General features: G+C 40.0%; 1 protein-coding gene across 8 annotated transcripts in view; it reads right to left on the bottom strand.

Moving 5' to 3' along the window:
* The window catches only part of cdkl5.S (cyclin dependent kinase like 5 S homeolog), a 177,788-nt gene that overhangs the window by 116,039 nt on the left and 39,690 nt on the right, over positions 1-22,059 (bottom strand). Inside the window, exon 1 of one of the 8 annotated variants that reach the window (XM_041583558.1) lies at positions 15,678-15,739. The exons of the other annotated variants lie outside the window; for them this stretch is intronic. The gene's annotated coding sequence lies outside the window, so the exon portion shown is untranslated. Of the gene's footprint in view, positions 1-15,677; positions 15,740-22,059 lie in introns of those variants that run through there. 8 annotated transcript variants of the gene reach the window in all.

Below are 22,059 nucleotides of genomic sequence, written 5' to 3'. Positions count from 1 at the left end.
TTAAAAAAAACTTCGACCCCCTAGTTCGCCATCTAAAAGCTACCGAAGTCAATGTTAGCCTATGGGGAAGGTCCCCATAGGCTTGCCTAACTTTTTTTGATCGAAGGATATTCCTTCGATCGTTGGATTAAAATTCGAAGGATTCGAAGGATTTTATCGTACCCATAGTGAATCGGCCCCTTAATGTCTATAAAATCTTGTTGACATTTTTTTTGTTAATGACACAACAACACAACGGCATCATACTTTGTGGTTTTAGTGTTGTTGATAGGTTGATCAAATTCTTAGCTTCAATACTAGGGAGTAGAATCCGTTATCTGGCAACCCGTTATCCAGAAAGCTCTGAATTTTGGAAGGCCTGTAACCCATAGACTCCATTTTATCCAAATAATCTACGTTTTAAAAATGATTTCCTTTTTCTCTGTAATAATAAAACAGTACTTTGTACTTGATCCCAACTAAGATATAATAAATCTGTACTGAAAGCAAAACTAGTGTATTGGGTTTATTTAATATTTACATGATTTTCTTGTAGACATAAGGTATTAAGATCAAAATTACAGAAAGATCTATTACTCGAAAAAACCCCATTCTGGATAACAGGTTCGATACCTGTACTAATTTACTACTACTACCTTCTTAATAAGAAATGTGTGGCCAGAAAGACAAGCAAAACCAACCCCTGGTCCCAGCAAAAAAAACCTTCCTATATTGTTGCAGCAGTTTTTCTTGGGGCCCTTACCCATTTACAAGAAGCAAGGTTCATTCAGTAATGATTTGCTGACATAAGAATGGAGGAACCTGATTGGAATGTGCAGAGCCCTCTGGGATGACATGTTATGCTGACTACAAGTCAGACCTGACCCTTCAGATCATTCAACTCAACTCATTCAACTCAACCCTACAAATATGTCTAAAAATGCCATATTTTATAAAACTTATTATTATTAAAACTTATTATACCAGCCTAAAGTTTCAGCTTCTTAATAGCAGCAAAACCTAGTGAGTATGATTGCTTAAAGGAGAACTAAACCCTAAGAATGTACATGGCTAAAAATGCCATCTTTCATATACTGAACTTATTGCACCAGCCTAAAGTTTCAGCTTGTCAATAGCAGCAATGATCCAGGACTTCAAACTTGTCACAGGGGGTCACCATCTTGGAAAGTGTCTGTGACACTCACATGCTCAGTGGGCTCTGAGCAGCTGTTGAGAAGCTAAGCTTAGGGCTCGTCACTAATTATCCAGCAAAAAATGAGGTTTGTCTGTAATATAAGCTGATGATACAGGGCTGATCCTTAGATTCTGATGCTAATTGCACTGGTTTCTGTGCTGCTATGTGATAATTATCTGTATTAATTACTAATCAGCCTTATATTGTGACATTTCTGTTCTATGTGTACTGTATATTGTGAGTGGGTCCCTAAGCTCAGTAAGTGACAGCAGCACAGAGCATGTGCAGTGAATCAGCAGGAAAGAAGATGGAGAGCTACTGGGGCATCTTTGCAGACACAGATCTTTACTGCTAAAGGACTGTGGTTGCCTTGGGCTGGTACAGAAGCCCAAAATGGGGCAGATTTATCATAGTGTGAGATTAGAACTCACCACAGAAAAACTCACTCACTTTCTATTCATTCCTTTAGTTAGGCTTTAGCTCTCCTTTAAAGAACATTACAGGACGTTAGAGAAGCATAAGGGAACCAAAATCATATTAAAACCGTTAGTTTCAGATCGAGATGTTGGAAAGTTAAGTGTCCGAATTCTATATTCTATATAGTATGATATTGAAAGGAGTACACACACACACACACACACAGCACCTTAGCCTATTGAAATCATTATTAAAACATGTACTCAGTGTCGGACTGGCCCACCAGGATACCAGGAAAACTCTTGGTGGGCCCAGATATCAGTGGGCCCTCATGCTGTTAAACATATGACCTATTTCATGGTCATTCCCTTTTTCTATAAAACAAAGAAGCTAAATAGAGCTTTAAGGGGGTGGCCCTTTGACCTCTTCCCCTGCAGCTAGATATATTATCAGGCAGGAGTGCTGCTGCCATTAGACGAGCAGCAGTTACTAAGGGTGGCAAAAAAAAAACACTCTTGGTAACTATTAGAACCAAATTTCCAGTTATTACACTGGAAATTCAGCTCTTCAAGTGCAGAGAGAGAGCACCATTGTGTCTGCTCCTGCGCAAGAATGTTAATGGAATTGTTCAGTTTAAAAATAAAAACTAGATAAATAAATAAGCTGTGCAAAATGTTTTCAATATAGTTAGCAAAAAATGTAATGTATAAAGGCTGGAGTGACTGGATGTGTAACATAATAGCCAGAACACTACTTTTTGCTTTGCAGCTCTCTTGGTTTCCACTGATTGGTTACCAGGCGTTAAAACTCACTGAACACTGAACAGTTATGTCCCATGTGGCCCCCCTTCAAGTCGCTGAATAACTCTGAGTTAGAGAGCTGAAAAGCAGGAAGTAGTGTTCTGGCTATTATGTTAGACATCCAGTCACTCCAGCTTTTATACATTACATCTTTGGCTAACTAACTGCAGTATATTAGAAACATTTTTTTTATTTTGCACAGCCTATCTATTTATTTGCACAGTTTTTATTTTCACACTGAACTGTTTCTGAAAGGGATGCTGTCATGGAAAAACATGTTTTTTTCCAAAACACATCAGTTAATATTGCTGCTCCAGCAAAATTCTGCTGAAATCCATTTCTCAAAAGAGCAAACAGATTTTTTTATATTCAATTTTGACATGGGGCTAGACATTTTGTCAGTTTCCCAGCTGCCCCAGTCATGTGACATGTGCTTGCACTTTTGGATGGAACTACTTTCTGGCAGTCTGTTATTTCTCCTACTTAATGTAACTGAATCAGTCTCAGTGGGACCTGAATTTTACTATTGAGTGCTGTTTTTAGATCTACCAGGAAGCTGTTCTCTTAGGAAGCTGTTATCTGGTTACCTTCCCATTGTTTTGTTGTTAGGCTGCTGGGGGGGGGGGTGTGATATCACTCCAACTTGCAGTACAGCAGTAAAGAGTGATTGAAGTTTATCAGAGTACAAGTCACATGACTGGGGGCAGCTGGGAAATTGACAATATGTCTAGCCCCATGTCAGATTTCAAAACGGAATATAACAAAAACTGTTTGTTCTTTTGAAAAATGGATTTCAGTGCAGAATTCTGCTGGAGCAGCACTCTTAACTGATGCATTTTGAAAAAAGCATGTTTTCCCATGACAGTATCCCTTTAAGCGATGGGGAGCGAAGAGGGTGGCATCACAGTTGCTGCCTCAGGTGGCAGAGAATCACCCCTGTTCCCAAGGGGGGGGGGTGAAAAGTATTGGGTGTGACATCACAAGCATGCACCAACATCTGAAGATTGGCACCAGGTACCTAGGGCAGCACCGGACTAGAATACATCCTTGATCATATGAGCAGTTTAATAAGACTTGTTTTCAACTCCCATTTAAACATTTAACTCATCAGCAGAAGTGCACAGAAATGCATGACAACATACTCCAGAGCAAATCTTTTGTTCCAATTTTCAATGAACATCAATAAAACATCAAATTAAGTTTCTTTACAATACAGGACAGGAAGGAAATAAGAATAACTGTAAGCATGGTGTTTCCATTTAATGCTGGCACTTTCGCTGATAAGAATCCGTATAAATGTTCCAGTGGACTGCTCATATCACTACTAATGCTTGTTACTTATTAAGCGTTAAGTCACTTATTTAAATATAGCAATGTCCTTGGGTTGGTGTTTAAATACCAGGCCTTTTTGACAACTGAACAAAAAAATGCGGTTTCGATACAATTCTTTTCACCCACTCAGACGCCACTAACGACAAATCTAAATTATTTTCAAATGTCAGTTCAAAGCAATGCAGTGAAAAGCTGTCTTTTGTACTTTTACCTAAAAAAATTTCCAAAATGTTTCACTTGAGTTGATGTAGGGTTTGACAGAGTGTAGGAGGGAATTTATTTTTTCTAAAGGGGATGGATGATGAGAAAAGTTGTAGCTATCTTCTCATCAGTGTGAAAAGGCAGACACTGGGATATATCTGACAAAACAAGGTTTTTTGCACCTTTCATTGTCCAATGTTTTTGTTTTTTCAACCACAGGAAGCACTATCTTTATTCATTTTTTGCTGAAAAATGAATATAAAGGAGCTTTAAAAGGGCTGTTTACCTTTAACATAACTTTTAGTATGATGTAGAGAGTGTTCGTCTGAAACAATTTGCAGTTGGGTTTCTTTTTTTTATTTGTGGTTTTTGAGTTATTCAGCAGCTCTCCAGTTTGCAATTTCAGCAATCTGGTTGATAGAGTCCAAATTACCCTAGCAACCATGAACTGCTTTGCATTAGTGCCTGGAATATGAATATGAGAGGGCTTGGAAAGAAAGATAAGTAATAAAATGATGTAATAGCAATACATTTGTAAGCATAACCAGCCATTGTTTTTTAGATGGGTCACTGACCCCTAAAGGAAAGTTGGAAATAGTCAGACGAAGACAAATAAATCAAAAACTATAGAAAAAATGAAGGCCATTTGAAAAGTTGCTTAAGAATGAGCCATTCTATAACATATTTAAAGTTAACTTAAAGGTGAACCACCCCTTTAAGCAGTGCATTCTTGCATCAATATTGCATTAGACAATGAGCTGATTAACTATAGACCACCAGGGCTGCAATAACTGTGTTTCCTTTAGTCTCTTTCTATTTTAACTGCTGACTGACTTGATATTTCCTGGTCACACTTTAAAAGGTACATTTTTTGGTTTACACAATTAACACAGCCAAGAATTGGAGTAAATGTTAGCTCCATGCTTTGCACCTTGTCTGTGACCCTTCTATTTCCTTTATCATAAGGGTACAACTCGACACGATGAGACTAATCGCAGGTGTCACGTCGGATGTGCCAAATTTAATGCATGTGACACAAATGTCGCACGTAGAAGCTGATTGCATCCAACACGTCACGACTGTCGGATAAAGATGCAACATACAGCATTCGCATTCCGACAGTCGTGTAATATTCCAGCTATAGTGTTTATATTTACCGGAACAGCAAAATATGGGGGCAGATTTACATATGGTCGAATATCGAGGGTTAATTAACCCTTGATATTCGACTGCCGAATGTAAATCCTTCGACTTTGAATATCGGAGTCGAAGGATTTATCGCAATTAGTTTGATCGAACGAAAAACCGTTCAATCAAACGATTAAATCTTTCGAATCGAACGATTCGAAGGATTTTAATCAATCGATCGAACGATTTTTCTACGGCCAAAAAAACATAGGAAAGCCTATGGGGACCTTCCCCATAGGCTAACATTGCACCTCGGTAGGTTTTAGGTGGCAAAGTTTTTTTTAAAGAGACAGTACTTCGACTATCGAATGGCAGTTCAATCGTTCGATTCGAAGTCGAAGCCGTAGTCAAAGGTCGAAGTAGCCAAAAAAAAACATTCGAAATTCGAAGTTTTTTTTATTCTATTCCTTCACTCGAGCAAAGTAAATGTGCCCCATGATCTTTTATATAGCTGTATGAGATATACATATTTGTTCATCCTTACAGTATGTGTGTTCCCTGTGTTCAGGCCCAAGATACTGATTTATAGTTGTCCAACCTGCATCCTCATCCCAAATTGTTGAACTGCCAGAATGCAGCACCAATGCAATTGAGGTAAGGTTAGATACTTTTGAGTAGTCATAATGGGGACTGTGAAGAAGCAAGATTATGTCAGAGAGAGACCACATTTGAGTAGTTGAGAAGGTAAATAACATTTCAAAAAGTGGTGTCAGTGGTGTCTGAGTTAGTCAACAAAAAGGTAGAAGCCATTACCTGTCCCAGTCCTGGGGCAAGATTAATGGTGTTAAAGAGACCAGTTTCAAAATTACTAATTGTCCTGCTTTTAACATTTACTGCCTCATTCCAGTGTCCCAGATCATTGGTTGAATGTCCCAATTCTTGGTGTGCCAAAATAAGCCGAAGACTTTTCAGCGCTGTGCAGTTAAGGGAGGCAGGGCAGGGGCACATCAAGGAGGGTGGAGGGAGCTGAGGTGGATCATAGAGAGCAAATCACGGAGAGAATTAGAAGCATATATGAGAAAGCTGAGGGTAGATTGACAAGAGCTAAGGGAAGATTGAGAAGAAGGTTGAGGACATATTGTGTAGGGTCCGTGTTGGACTGGCCCACCGGGATATTGACAAGAGATAAGGGAGGATAGAGGAGAAGGCTGAGGACATATTGTGTAGGGCCCGTGTTGGACTGGCCCACCGGGAAATCAGGAAAACTCCTGGTGGGCCCAGGTGCCACTGGGCCTCTTGCTTCTAACCATTTCATCTATTTCATGGTCATTCCCTACTTCTTTATTGGGAACAAAGAGGCTTAACAATGGAAGAATAGAGTATAGTATGTAGAGAAAAGAGACTAGGAGGTTAAAAAGGTTACGTGAGAATAGTTTGGAAAGTGGGCCCTCAGTCTAAGGTTTTCTGGTGGGTCCCTGACATCCCAGTCTGACACTGTGTAGGGCTGTGGGAGAATAAAGGAGGAGACTGAGGGAATATTATCAAGCTTAGATGGAAGCAAACTCACATAAAATGATTGAAAACAATGGAGAAAAGGTATTTATTTGGGCTAGTGTCTCAGTGTGTGTGACAGTTTTGGGGTTTATACTGTAACAATTGGGAGCCAGAGCCTGCATTAGGGCTCCAATGAAATCAGCTGTGATGAAGGCCTCAAACTGCACCACACTATCACAAAAATGGCTCACGGATAGTCATTAAAATCTGGTACTGCACTGTGCCATTATATGCTGAGTGCCAAAATGTAGCATGAAATGCAGGTGCCACAATATATCAAAAATGGGCAACTTAAACCACTAAACCACTAGTTTGTGCATCTGATGCTAGTATGCCCACCAGGGGAAAAGGTTGTGTTTTTGTTGAATGGAGTTTTTGGGGGCGGTCACAGAGTGGGTGTGGCAAAAAGCCCCTTTTTTCTAAGACTAATTATTTAGAAGACTCCAGTTCCCAAAATCCTGGATAAAAAGATATGCAGGGCTAATAAAGCCAATAATTGGAATTAAGAGCTAGTATACTAGTGGTTCCAAATGGAAAACCAGAGTTCTTTTTTACCTCAAGGTTTTGTTATGGACAAGCCACCCAACAAATTCAGAACATTCCAGTAGTACAAAGTTAGGTCATGGTAGAAGTGTAAAACACAACACAACTATCTCCCCATGCATTCAGTTGGTAATGGAATATCGATTCCCTAGGTCAATTTCTGTGTTAAAATGGCAAAGATTACTGCAGGCCAAAATAAAAAAAACAGCAACAAACTAGATATTCCTGCCATAATCTACAACAGATATGGAGAAGAGAAGAGTTAAGGCATGAGCTGAGATACTGAGTGAAACAATAGTGATATCCGGGGAGTAGTACACTGCCAAATTCAGGAGTATTCCATAAAAGTCTGGCAAAATTCTCAGATTTTTTTTCTTTCCCAGGGGTTGGTACGAAACCATCTGTTATAATAGCACAGTATTTGCCAGTAGAATTAACGGAAGCCTCAGTTTAAACTACCCAAATAAATTTATTCCATTTTCCAAAAGGCAAATTAAAACAAATAAGCCTATAAAACAGAAAAACCCAGTAGCTTAAAGGGGTTGATCACCTTCAAATTTACTGCTAGTATGAGTGATATTCGGAGACAATTTACAATTGTTTTTTATTTTTTACTATATGTTTTTCTTTTTTAATTCAGCAGCGCTCCAGTTTGCAATTTCAGTAATCTGGTTACTAGGGTCCAAATTACCCTAGCAGTCATGCATTGATTTCAATAACAGACAGATGTTTAAGTAATAAATAACAATACAAGAGCATTATAAAGCAGAAAAGCAGTTGAAAAGTTGTTTATAATGATCCATTCTGTGACTTATTAAGGGGGTTATTTAGCATAATCCGAATTTTTCAGATTTTTTAAATAACCAAAGTCCAACCAAACTAGAATCCACTATTTGACTTTATTTATTATTTAAAAAGCATAAATTAATCGGTTCAGGGAAAAACCTGAAAAAAACGAATGAAAAATCATATTGTACAATTTTTCTCTGTCATTTTCCCGAAAAGCCTGCATTTTTTGGATTTTTATGTGGGTCTGTTACAGGTTCATAAAGAGCACTTTCCCCCAACCTTTGTTTGGCACTCCTTAAAGGTTCAATTTTATTTAACTTTTAGGGCTCTTACTGATGAGCGGTTGTAGCTGCCCGCAGCGGCCGATTTCTGGCCAGATAATCTCGTACGGAGGGCGGCATGCGGCCCGGCCCCACCAGTTACGTTACTGTCATACACAGAGAGATCCGCTCGTTTGGCAATGTCACCAAATGAGCGGATCTCGTCTCGATATGCCCACTGATCCGATCGTGGGCCCTAGATCATAATGCAGGACTACAGGCATTTGGCTGGCAAGACTGCATCAATGAACAGATGCAACCCACAATCCGACTGCATTTCTACACCTGCCCGATCGACATCTGGACAAAAGTCGATATTGATCAGGTTAAGCCTGTCAGAGGGCCCCATACACGGGCCAATAAGCTGCCTACTCGGTCTGTCGGCAGCTTTTATGGGCCTGTGTATGGCCACCTTAAAACTTTGCTAACCACAACAATTGTAAATGCTAATTTGTGCTATAGATTATAGGTGACTACAAGTGGGCAAACTTTTTCACTGCTATTATGTCATCCCAGGATAAGACAGAATAGTGTGACTTTAGAATTTAAATTTTAAACTGTAAAATGAAATTTCAGCCCAGACTGACATGAGCTAGCATGGCAGCTCACACATATATACACAATGTTGCAGATAATAAGGCAAGTATGTTTATTCAGTAGTGATGGGCGAATCTATTTGGCAGGTGCAAATTCTCAGTGAAATTCCGTGAATAAATTTGCAAAATTGGCGAGAAAATTCGCCAGTGTCAAAGTTTTTTTGTCAGCTGCGTCAATTCCAACAGTGGGCGACAATTTCGACACCGTTGACAATTAAACGGGCACCCATTGAGTTAAATGCACGTCAATTGTCACCGGTGTAAATTCTGGTGTCCGCGAATTGATGCTGGTGTCAAAATTTGCGTTTCACAAATTTTTAGTCTGTTGCGCAAAATTTTGCGGTAAATTCGTTAAACGGGACAAATTAGGCCATCGCTATTATTGGGCAATTATACAGTAATGTAACCCTACTTATACTGTAAATAGGGTATGTGGCCCTATCAATCATATATTCCATAGGTGATTCCAACTTAGCTGCAGATTGTTTACAAGATACAGCATTCAGTACTAACAGAGCAAAGGTATAAGAAAAAAAGCTGCTGCACAATGGTTTACAATAAACACATAAAAATATAGACCTAATGAGGGTTGAACATGAGTTTTATATTCCTGATTATAATAAATACATAAGAAGCAAGGGAAATTAAAAAATGATCTTGTGAGAAGGGTATCATAGAAATTAGCAAGATGCCTAATTTTAATTTGTTTTGTTAACTGACAATCTAGGGGGTTATTTATCAATTTCCGAATATCCGAACCTCGAATAATTTGTGGTTTTCAGGGGGAAAAAATATGAATTTTTGTCGAGATTTATAAGTTCGATGGTCTAAAAACTCTGAATCAGAAACTCCGGCATCTAAAAGCTCTCGAGGTCCTGTATAAGTCAATAGGGAAGGTCACGTGTCTGCGCTGATGTCCGTACCGATGAGTTTGTGGTTTCTTCGTAAAAAACTTGGAAAACTACAATTTTTTTTCATAGATTTCGGAGTTCTTGCGCAGAAACCACGTATAATTCAGAGTTTTCGGGGGAAAGCTCCGAAGTTTGCCCGACCCTATTTTTTCTTCATAAATAAGGTCCATTCAGGCAATTGGAATTGCTCAGATTTCTAATACTCAGATAAATTCGAAACTTCTCAGAAACAACTTACCCTCTGTTCATCTTACAAATCATCCTGTTAAACCTTTTTGCTTCAGGGACATTTTTGCTACTGTTGAATCAGCGGTGTGTGCTGCAGTACAAAGCTCGATTACTCTGGCAGGTACTGGTTAAAGTTCATTTCAAGTTATTTGAACGGTTGTAGAAAAAGGAATGTAAAGGACAAATAAGAGGTCAGCTGCTAGAACTGCTTTGCCCTCTGCTATAATGAGAAAACTCCAGTGCAATAGCACTCCTGACGCTTCGATTTCTGAAGTTGCCTCACGAGGAAAATTCGGGCCACTTCGGAAATCGAAGAACCGCGAGTGCATTGGCGCAGGCGTTTTCTCATTATAGCAGGAGGAAGGCAGTTCGGGGAGATTGTCGACCCGCAGAAGAGGCGATTAGTCACCAGGCGACTAAATCTCCCCGAATCTGCCCGTGTGCCCCTGCCCTTACAGACTGAGATAGCTGAGAGTATTAGTAGGCACCTGTGTTGGTTTTTTTTTTAGCTCAGTTCGTTATTTTTAATCTTTAACAATTTTGCACCTATGGTCTATAAATCAGCCCCCCTAGTTAGCTACTACATAAACCTTTTCCAGGAGAAAATTAAAGGTGAAGTGATTGATATGCAACATAGTAACATTGTAAGTTGAAAAAAGATACACTTTCAACCTTATATATGATAAAATGATAATAATGCTGCCCTGGTTTTACAGCATAAGTAAAATATATAAAAAAAAAAGATTTAGAATGTCAAAATTCTGCTGTAAGAGCTAAGAAACACCACTAGCTAATTAGAAACCAAGCAGATCTTTAGTTTGCAACATATGTTCCAAGGTCTGACTGTGCAGTCATCTGAATATAGAAAGCTAAACACATTGCATTGCAGTGTGGGAGGAAGAAGGCAGAAGACATGATGGCGAGAGCAGCCATGTGAGAAAAATACATGAAACACTCGGACACAAACTAAATTTCCCAATGAGCAAGGAAAGGTGGAATTCCAAAACAAACATGAGTATTTTGATATATTCAAAAATGATCCAGGAAAATGCATTTATACTTTTATGGGAATTAACGGTATACAGATATTGGACCTGTTATCCAGAATGCTCAGGACCTGGGGTTTTCCGGATAATGGATCTTTCCATAGTTTGGATCATCACACCCTAAGGGGGTTATTTATCAAGGTCTGAATTTATCTCAATATCGGCTGCTACAAACTCCGATCTAACCCGCTCGGGTTTTTAACACTTATTTATTATTACATTTTCCCGAAAATTTGCTTTGCGGGAAAAGTTCAGATTTTCACGATTTTTCAGTGAATTTGCCCCGAAACCTCTGAATTTTTCAGAGTTTTCACCCGAAAGCTCAGAAAACATCGCAAAATTGCCCGAAACCCCCGACACAACCAAAAATCAATGGGACTGTTCCCATTCACTTTTATGCAACCTCGACAGGTTTGAGATGCTGTGTTTTTATATTCTGGCTTTTTAGCACTCGGGGTTTAATAAATTCCGAAAAATTTGTGATTTTTGTAATTTTTTTTTAAAGTCTGATTTTATAAAAAAAAAATTCACAAATTTTTTGGATTTCGGGTATTTGGAGCTTAGTAAATAACCCCCCAAGTGTACTAGAAAATCATGTAAACATTAAGTTAACCCTAGACATGTGCGGGCCGACCCAAGGCCCGCGGGACCCGCGGGTCGGGCCGACCCCTGGACAAAATGTGCAGGTCGCAGGACCTAGTACTGCCGGCTTCCAGCTTCCAGCGCCGGAATTTATAGACTTCTGCCTGCCCAGTCCCTTTTGTGACATCACTGCCTTTTGTGACGTCACTGTGGGGCGGGGCGGGCAAGTCGAGAAATTCTCGACCCGCACATCACTACTGTAGACTGGTTTTGCCTCCAATAAGGATTAAATATATACTAATTAATATAATTGTCAGATCTCAGGAGTCCTTCCTCCATGTTCAGGATTCCCTCATAACCTGTCTCCCCTCCTACATATGCTATCAGTTCCAAACCAAGGAAGAACAAGAGAAAGGAGATGGCAGAGAAGGAAATCCTTGTTTCATTTATCGGCCACAAAGTGTTTCACTTTACACAGGAACCCGTTAAAGTTCCTCAGGGTGGGGTAGTACAGGTATGGGACCTGTTATCCAGAATGCTTGTGACCTTGGGTTTTCCAGATAATGGATCTTTCTGTAATTTGGATCTTCATACCTAAAGTCTACTAGAAAATGATATAAATATTAAATGACCCCTATAAGATGGTTTTGCTTATCCTTGTTTGGATCAAGTACTAGCTACTATTTTATTATTAAAGAGAAAAAGGAAATCATTTTTTAAAAATGTGGATTATTTGATTATAATGGAGTCTATGGGAGACGGCCTTTCCGTAATTCCCATACCTGTACTTCAAGAGTCAATATGATGCAAACGTTTCCAGATGAATCATGTTGAATACCCAAGATATATGTTGGTAATTATATATAAGGTAAGAAAAAGGTCATACGCAGAATTGCTGCAAAAATTCCAGGTGCTCTTTTATTCCACTACATGTTTCGAGCTGGCGCTCTTTGTCAAGTGACACTTGACAAAGAGCGCCAGCTCGAAACATGTAGTGGAATAAAAGAGCACCTGGAATTTTTGCAGCATTTCTGCGTATGACCTTTTTCTTACCTTATATATAATTGTGGATACAAGGCTTCAAAGGACGGAAGCAGTAAGAAGTGGTCGAATTTGGAGGTGAATCAATTTTTAAACATATGATATATGTTGGTAAAGTTTTATGGTATCCTGGGGGGTGCCTAAAAGATTACTAGCAGTTCAATATTATCCTCACTTATCAAAACTTTCCAGAAACATTTTGTTGATATTAAGGAAATATTTTAACAAAATGCCACATATATCATAGAATATCTCTATGTCAATGTATTGGCTTGTGTTCAAGTGCTTTGAGTAGTCAAACACCTTTGGGTTGCCTATGATGGAAGTTCTGAGCAAGTTCATGGGTCGTGAATGCGTGTGCAAGAAGCAGACCTACGCACCATTGTCCTAAAGGAGAACAAGAGATAATAAAGATTGAGACTGGTCAATCAAAGGTCTAAGGGTGGTGACAGACAGGGAGATTAGTCACCCAGCGGTTCATTTGCAGGTTTTTATTTAATATTTTTAAAGAAATTTCACAACCTTCATAGTTTTAAAGTTTGTTAGATGTTTCAAAAACCTTAAAAACCACTAAAATCTGACCTCTAATAAATAAGGCTCCGCATGTTATAGTATGTGATTTTTATACAAATTCCTATGTGATTTTCCCTAGAAACACATGAAAATGCATAGCTCTTAAGGAAATCAAAATATATGTTCTAAAAAATGAACCATATTTCTCAAATATGCGATATGCTAATTCTGGTTCCAGCAAATCTAACCCAAAGCTCAGATTGCTATGTGGGGACACATGGGAAAAGCATGTAAATATATAATTGGCTTAACTCCCAGTGAAAATATGTATGGAATAATTTTAGACCATGGATATACTAACAAATACCATGACTGCAACACCAGCTAGAATTTCATACTATAAACCAACCCTGAGCCCATTATATTGCCCCTCTTGCTCAGCTGTTAGGGCAGTGACACATGCTAAGATTCGGGGAAATTAGTCACCCAGCGACAAATCTCCTAATCTTCGTGCGTCTAATCTCCCCAAACTGTCTTCGCGCCGGTGCTTCGTTTTTCCAACAAAGCTTTCTGAGTGCCATCCTGCCGGCAATTTACATTGTAGCCGGCAGGAAGGCATTTCGGGGAGATTAGTCGCCCAGAGAAGAGGTGATTTGTCGCTGGGTGACTAATCTCCCTGGAATCTTAGCATGTGTCACTGCCCTTAGGGACCTAAGGGGGCTCACTGACAGCTAATGGGGACTGTCCCTAGGCAAACACTATGCCTTTGATTACATATAGGATTGACTCAACAATATATGACAACAACATTCTAGAACAGGGTTCTCCAACCTTTAGAACCCATGAGCAACATTTAGAAGTAAAGAAGTTGGGGAGCAACACTAGCATTAAAAATGTTCCTAGGTGCCAAATAAGGAATTGGCCATTTAGTAGCCCCTATATGGATTGTCAACCTACATTGAGGCTCTGTTTGACAGTACACCTGGTTTTTATACAACCAAAACTTGCCTCCAAGCCTGGAATTCAAAAATAAGCACCTACTTTGAGGTCACTGGGAGCAACATCCATGGGGTTGGAGAGCAACATGTTACTCACGAGCTACTGGTTGGGGATCACTGTTCTAGAATATATATGGGACATATCTAGACTGGATATCATAGCATACCTTTACAACATATGTGAATATGGAAAGGGAAAGGGGCAACAGCAAGCACTTATGTTAAGGTATACAGAATATGGCAAAAGGGGGTAGATTAATGTCTTGAGGGTATGAAAAAAGAGGGTGATTGCAACAGGCGCAATAGAGGTAGGAAAATGGTAAAGAAGCATAGATGTTAACCTTTGTGGGAACTGAATCTAGGTGATTCTTGGCCACACTCCATGACCTGATATGCCCAACCACTCCCCATCAGTTCAGTGAGTCAACTGTATTTTTATCTATGTTGTGGGAGTAACCCATATTCACAGACAAAAAATATATAGCAACCTTGCCAAGATACAGATTTTAGACTACACATGTTAATGTGTGTCACTGAAGTACATCAATGTATTGTTCAATAACTAATGGGACACAGAAACACATTTACTCATTTAAGGTGTGCATACTATTTTAGGACTTTATATCATGGACTATAATAGGATTCTTATGCTTGGGTTCTTTCGCTTTCTTTATTCATATATTTGTACAGATTCCTTTACATGTTTATAAGGCAGGTTGGTCTGTCATTCCCAATAGGTTGCTAATTATGAAAACTGTCTCTGTGTAAATACCTGACACGTTCACTAAGTGACATCTCAATCCACCATAATAAAGAGTGCAGCAAGGCCAGATCATTTGTATTAGATCCATTTAGTGGTTCTTGACTTCAGCCCACAGAAAACTGAAAGAGAGACCAGTGCAATTTCTAACATCATTTGGTCTCTATTCAATGTGAACAAGTGCCCCAAGCTCCATAACTGTTTATAATACACAAAAGCCATGAATATCTTGTAAATTATATCCTTATAAACGGTTCTGATGTCATCAGTTATAAACGGTGAGTTCTGATGTCATTTCTGTCACATGACTCACTGAAATTTGTGAATTATAATAAGTAAAGTACCCCCAGTTGTAAAATATAAGGATATTAGAAGTTACCTCGGAGTTCCATGACCTGTATAAAAACAATCGGCCTTCGGCCTCGTGTTTTTATATGGTCATGAAACCTCGGTAACTTATAATATCCTTATATTTTACAAGAGAGGGTACTTTATTCACTATATATATCATATATTAGATATAATACAGGGCAGTCATATTTGAATACTTTTGCCAAGATGACATGATGCGTTTTCTCCACCAGCAGAAAAACATTGGGCAGAGAAAATGCCAGTGCCTCCATGTATATGTAGACAATGCATTGTATAATGTCAGCCTTAGATTCTGAGATATTTATTGCTTTATTACTGTACTTATTGGGGTTTGCAATGTGTCCCTGGAACAGTTAAATAAGGCTAACTTACCTTGAGAATCACGCTGAATCTATGACTTGAATGCCCCTCTGCATCAGCTTGTTGCATTTGGAAGCACCAGGATAGTGATAATATAATAAATATAGTAAAAGAAATAAGCCAACTGCGAATCCTTTGCTTTGTGATGTTATATACAAGGAAAGGCAGAGCATCCTTCCTTCTATTTAAAGCCGCTAGGACCCATCCCAACAGTTTCCTACTCTACCAACAAAAATTTCACAATAAAACAGAAGGGATCTGTAGGTAGCTCTTCATTCTAACACTTCAAATCGGATGTAAAGGGGAACATTTCATATATTTATGTTAACAAGTTTGGTGCTTTACTTTGCAATTATGCCAGAAATATGGGGGAAAAGAAACACAGCACAGTGACCATAGTTTTCTCTTTCACTCTCATTGGTAAATCGGTCACCAGTATTCCACAGATAAATGCATTTGATGTTAATTAGCCTTACATATAAGGATGATGGCAGATGGGAATTTTTGTCGTTCACACCTATCTCCTCCAACGTGGGTGACAATTTGTCCAAAAATACTTTTTGCACTGGTGTCAGTGTGACTGGTAAAATATCATCGTTTAAGCTCTGGAAAATGCAGGCAGTTTCCGGCTACCTGGGTCCATCATCCTTAGGGGTGTTAGGTAAAATAGGGTAAAAATGTTGTACATTATGTTTTGGGCTTCTGTACTAGGCCAAGGGAACCACAACCATTAAGCAGTAAAGATCTGTGTCTCCAAAGATGCCCCAGTAGCAGAGCCGGGCCCAGCCAGCCGCCCGCCCAAGGCAACCTGGCTGGCCGCAGCGCCGACTTGGTGAATGGACGCAGGCGCGCATGTGGAAATGGACGCTAGAGTGTATGCCCTGACGGACGCTGGTGCGCATGCGCCAACGGATGCTGGCGCGAATGCGCAAATGGACACGCAAGCCGACTCTGCTGAAGAGAGGGGACCGGATTAGGGGTAGGCAGGCAGCATGCAGGGTACGTGTCTGGCGCCCTTCCAGCTTTGCGCCCTAGGCAAGTGCCTACTCTTTCTACCCCTAGTTCCGGCCCTGCCCAGTAGCTCCCCATGGTCTTTTCTGCTGAGTCACTGCACATGCTCTGTGCTGCTGTCACTTACTGAGCTTAGGGACCAACACACAATATACTATACAGTATATCATATAAATGTCACAATATAAGGTGGATTAGTAAATAATTATTAATATAGGCAGATAAAAAAAAAACAGCACAATAAGCATCAGAATCGAATAATCAGCCCTGTAGCATCAGCTTATATCACAGGCCAACCTCATTTTCTGATTGATTTCCCACAACCTCTAAGCTTAGCTTCTCAACAGCTGCACAAAGCACACTGAGCATGTGCACGTCAAAGACACTAAGAAAATCCAAAATGGGGAACACCTGTGACAACTTTGAAGTCCTGGATCTGTACTTTAGAGATGTTCAACCTTTAGGCTGGTCCAATAAATTCAATACATAAAATATGTCATTTCTATCCCATATTCATTTTTAGGGTTTAGTTCTCTTTTAAGATGGTCATACCGGGGCAGACCCTTGCAGTAGTATAATCGATCCAATAATGGGCCAAATGTACAGGTACCATACATTAATGGCTAAATGATTCAGATTTAGTTTGCCTCCCCTTACACATTAATTCATGCATTGAACAGTTCATTGTAGTATAAATGGTTTCAGGGGTTATTTGCAGCTCATTATCTTTTAACACAGATTTATTTAAATGAGAAAACGTTATTTCATTTTTAAGAGAGAAGTCTTTCGTATGGAACTGAATCTGGCCTTGTGTGTGATGACTTTTTTGGCATCAATATAAGCCAACTTCAGTTACTGCTACAAATCTTGCCCATCTTATTTCACCATAGCAATAATAGGCAAGATGGTGCCAGGGAAGGGTCTGTAACTGTGGGCTAGTAAGTTTATAGTAAGGCAACATATTATCAGGTCTGTGTGAGGGCTGCAACTGTGTTATGAAATGCTTGGGGGTCACAGTGTGTCATGAAGTTGTGAGGCATGCAGTGATCTTGCTGGCATGTTTAGGATTGATTAACTTTTCTGAATGCATTTATTGCATACTAGGTTGTTTTATTATTTTACTGTAATTTGAAGCTTTCAGCATATGTTGAAGTAAACACTACAATAATGTGCACACTGAAGGGCACAGAGGGCAGGACAGCATCAATCATACTACAGGTATGGGACCTGTTATCCAGAATGCTTGGGACCTGGGGCTTTCCAGATAATTTTTTCAAATATCTTTTTTTTCACTGCACATATTGCTAGGGTCGGACTGGGCTGGTGGGACATCGAAAAAAAACCCGGTGGGCCCTGATGCTCGTAGGCCCTGCCGGCCCAGTCCCACTCCCCATCACTGCTGCCCAGAAATGCCTCGTCCTCCCCCCTGGCCCAGTCTCACTTGGTAAAGGTTGCACGTGGGGGGCAGATAAGAGCATGGAGCTCATGGGCGCCATCTTCTGGCTCTTCGGATTTCTTCGGGTCCTCTTCCTTTCGGCAATTTCAGCACTTTTGGCCCATGCGCAGTTGCTACGAACAGGAAGACTGCTGCAACTGCGCATGCGCCAATACAGTGCTCACTTCCAGAAGAAATCCGAAGAGCCAGAAGATAACTCTGCACCTATAGAAGTGTAAAGGATTAGAGGAAATTATAGGTGTTATCACCTAAGCGGGGGGGGGGGATTTATTAGTGGAGGGGGGGTTGAGTTCTCCTTTAATACCCAGATTTCAGTGAACACCTTGAAACACACAGAGATAATGTACTGGAAACATTTACCATTCTAGCTGATGGCCAAAGTCAGGAAGTTAGTCATACGCGCTTGTGAAATTAGAAAACAACAAGGAATTTGAAGATATTTCAGTGATGGATTTGCCAGATGCTCACGATGTTTCCTGGAAACGTGATCCCACGTGCAGCAATTGTGTTGCACCTAAATAAACTGCCTGCTGTGCAGGAGCATTGCTGATTGCTTTTCCAACAGAGAAAGACCCAAAGCGCCAAACTGTATATGAAACGTTTGCACTTTATCAGCTTAATGCTTCTGATTAATTATGTGCTCCTGCATAGACTTAGCGCAAGGCTAACACATTTTCTTGAGTATTAATTAAACCCTCCAGATACTTCAAGTTGTTATAATAAAGAAGAACTGGAGCCTAAAAAAGAATATGGCTAGAAATGCTGTGTTTTATATAACCAACTTAATGTAGTAACTCTGAGATTTGGAAGCCTTATACTGTCCCCAGCAGCTTCCCATCTTCAGACCCTGTTTGCCCATCTTTTGAGTGTCAGTGGCACTGCACATGCTCAGTGTGCCCAGGATTGCTGCTGAAAACCAAACTTAGAGGTTGCTGCAAAGCATCACAGCAATAAAAGAAAGTGAATATACACGTCATACACACTAATGCTACTGGGTTGATTATTAATCAATTCTGATGCAGAATTTATATTTCTATTCAACACAGTGTTTGCAAAAGAAGGAGTGTGAGGAGGGGCAATGTTGGGAGAGCAGTGGCATCTAGAAGTGCTTAATGGAAAGTGAAAGTATTGACTTCCCCACCTCTATGCCTCAGGCATAGAGGCGGGACAAGTAATATTTGATTGACAGCTCAGATATTTAAACACCTGAGCTGTCAATTTTAGACCCAGGACTGAGGCAGCTGGGAAACTGACAAAATATCTAGCCCCATGTCAGATTTCAAAATTGAATATAAAAAAATTTGTTCTTTTGAGAAACGGATTTCAGTGCAGAATTCTGCTGGAACAGCACTACTAACTGATGTGTTTTGGAAAAAAACATGCTTTTCCATGACAGTATCCCTTTAATACATGGGACAGGGGTGGATACCCATATAGATGAGCAGATGTCAAAATGCACTTGTCCACTGACAGTTTATCCAACTGGGACTAAAATGTTCTCCATGGCAGTTGCTTCTGCAGAGAGAAGGAGATATTAATTGTACACCTAAATTAGTCTTCCCAACCCATCTCATTGTCATGATGATACAGGATAAAAACATTAAAATTTGCCTGGTTACAACCAACCATATTTCAAATTGAATCCACGTAAAAAAGTAATTTCCCTAGAATTATTTTGTGAAGTGTTGGTTCTTCCATTTCATTTTAATAAACGCCACATTTAGGAAGAAAATGGATTTTACTGCCTTTCAAGCAAATCTATATTTTAAGAATATCAGTGAGTCACATGGAAAAGCACAGCTTTTCTTGGTGGCTGAATTTCTATATCACTATGGAAACACCAATTAGATTTATGTAAGGCAGATTTTTGTGCCACTGGAAAGGCTTCTAATTTGCAAACTCAGTACTTTGCAGCCGAGAATTCTCCACAGAAGGGAGAGGTGTGCATTCATTCTGGCTGGATATTCCACTTTCCCTCTTTAGTGTAGTGAGCTACAACTTGGTTCCCCAAAATAACGCACATGTTAAGCGCTATAAGCATATATATAAGCATATAAGAGTAGCATTAGTGTTGTAATTCTGGCATGTCCATCTGCACTTCTGTTTTAATCAGCAATGGCTCATATTCCTACAATCTGTCATCAGTCCCAGCACCTTCGACAAGCCATTAGTATAAGGGCCGGAACTAGGGGTAGGCAGAAGAGGCAGCTGTCTAGGGCGCAATAATTGGGGAGCGCTAGGCAGCTACCTCTAAAACTGGCTTCTGCCTACCCCCTGTCCTTCTTTTTCCCTCTTGACTAGGGATGCACCGAATCCAGGATTCGGTTCGGGATTCGGCCAGCATTCGGCCTTTTTCAGCAGGATTCGGATTCGGCTGAATCCTTCTGCCCAGCCGAACCGAATCCGAGTTCTAATTTGCATATGCAAATTAGGGTCAGGAAGGGAAATTGCGTTACTTTTTGTCACAAAAGAAGGAAGTAAAACATTTTTCCCAATCCCACCCCTAATTAGCATATGCAAATTAGGATCCGGATTTGGTTCGGTATTCGGCCGAATCTTTCACGAAGGATTCAGGGGTTTGGCCAAATCCAAAATAGTGGATTCGGTGCATCCCTACTCTTGACACCCTCCAATCTCTTGTCTCTCCATCACTTATCCCTCCCTTCGCGTCCGTCTCTTCTTTCTCGATCGCTCGCGCATGTGGGGCGGGGCTTGTTGGCCAGGGGCATACTGGATATTAGTTCTCTTTTAAAGAGGCTTAAACAAATACACTGCTTGATTGCACAAAAAAAACAATGGTTCGAAAAGGTTCAAAATACTAATAAACTTCATGGGTTAAAAGGCTAGCTTCAACGTTTCACCACAACTATCGAGGAGGTGTGTTAATGCAAATATACAGTGGTGTGTGAAAGTTTGTATAACTTTATATGAATGTGACATGAAACATTGGCTGATTTTCAAACAAGTTCTAAAAGTAGTTGAAGAAAGCCAAGTTAAACAAATAAAATAAATATTATATTATGTCATGTATTTATTGGGGAAAAAAAAGATCCAATACCATATCTGCATGTGCAAAAGTAAGTGAATCCTTAGGATTATATATAACTTGAAGGTGAAATCATGGATGTGAGTGAGAGACCCTGCTTTATACAAAGTACGGGGATCCATCAAAGACTGATCACACATAGGACACATTTGTGAATGTTTATTATGGCTTGAACAAAGGAGGTGTCTGAGGACCTCAGAAAAAGAGTTGTCGATGCCCATAAAGCTGGAAAAGGTTACTGTCTCTTAAAAGTTTGGACTCCACCAATCAACAGTCAGACAGATTGTGTACAAATGGAGGAAATTCAAGACCAACGTTACCTACTCATAAGTGGTTGACCACCAAAAATAACTCCAAGTGCAAGCCATCTAATAGTCCGAAAAGAACTCAGGGTAACCTCTAAGCAACTGAAGGCTTGCCTCACATTGGTGAATGACCACCATCAGGAGAGAACTGAACAGCAATGGTGTGTATGGCTCCCCCTCCCCCTCCAAAATATTGCTGAATATCTACAGTTGTGTTTAACTAGGGTTTCTTTGTCTACTTTTAGGTCTTGTTTGAAAATCAGAAGACATTTTAGGCCACCGTTTGGACATTATTACTTAGAAGGTTTTACAGGTTTACAAGCACCGACCCTCAATGCATACCCCCACCACACCAGCAAGGTGACAAGTGGGGTGACAAGCACGGGTCGCTAATCACTTTAAGCACAAATCCCACTGGTCCCTCAACCAAACAGAAAATCAAACAAGGGATGGGCAGGCAGAAGAAGTATGTGCCCAGCACCCCCTACCATTGCACCCTAGGTATGTGCCTTTGCTGCTCACCCCTAGTTCCAACCCTGCTTGTGAACTACTAAACTTAAAATACAGAGCACACGC

Source organism: Xenopus laevis, chromosome 2S (genome assembly GCF_017654675.1).
Source record: "Xenopus laevis strain J_2021 chromosome 2S, Xenopus_laevis_v10.1, whole genome shotgun sequence".
Taxonomy (NCBI): domain Eukaryota; kingdom Metazoa; phylum Chordata; class Amphibia; order Anura; family Pipidae; genus Xenopus; species Xenopus laevis.
Note: the sequence above shows the minus strand (reverse complement) of the source record. Positions and strands in the feature narration are given on the sequence as shown.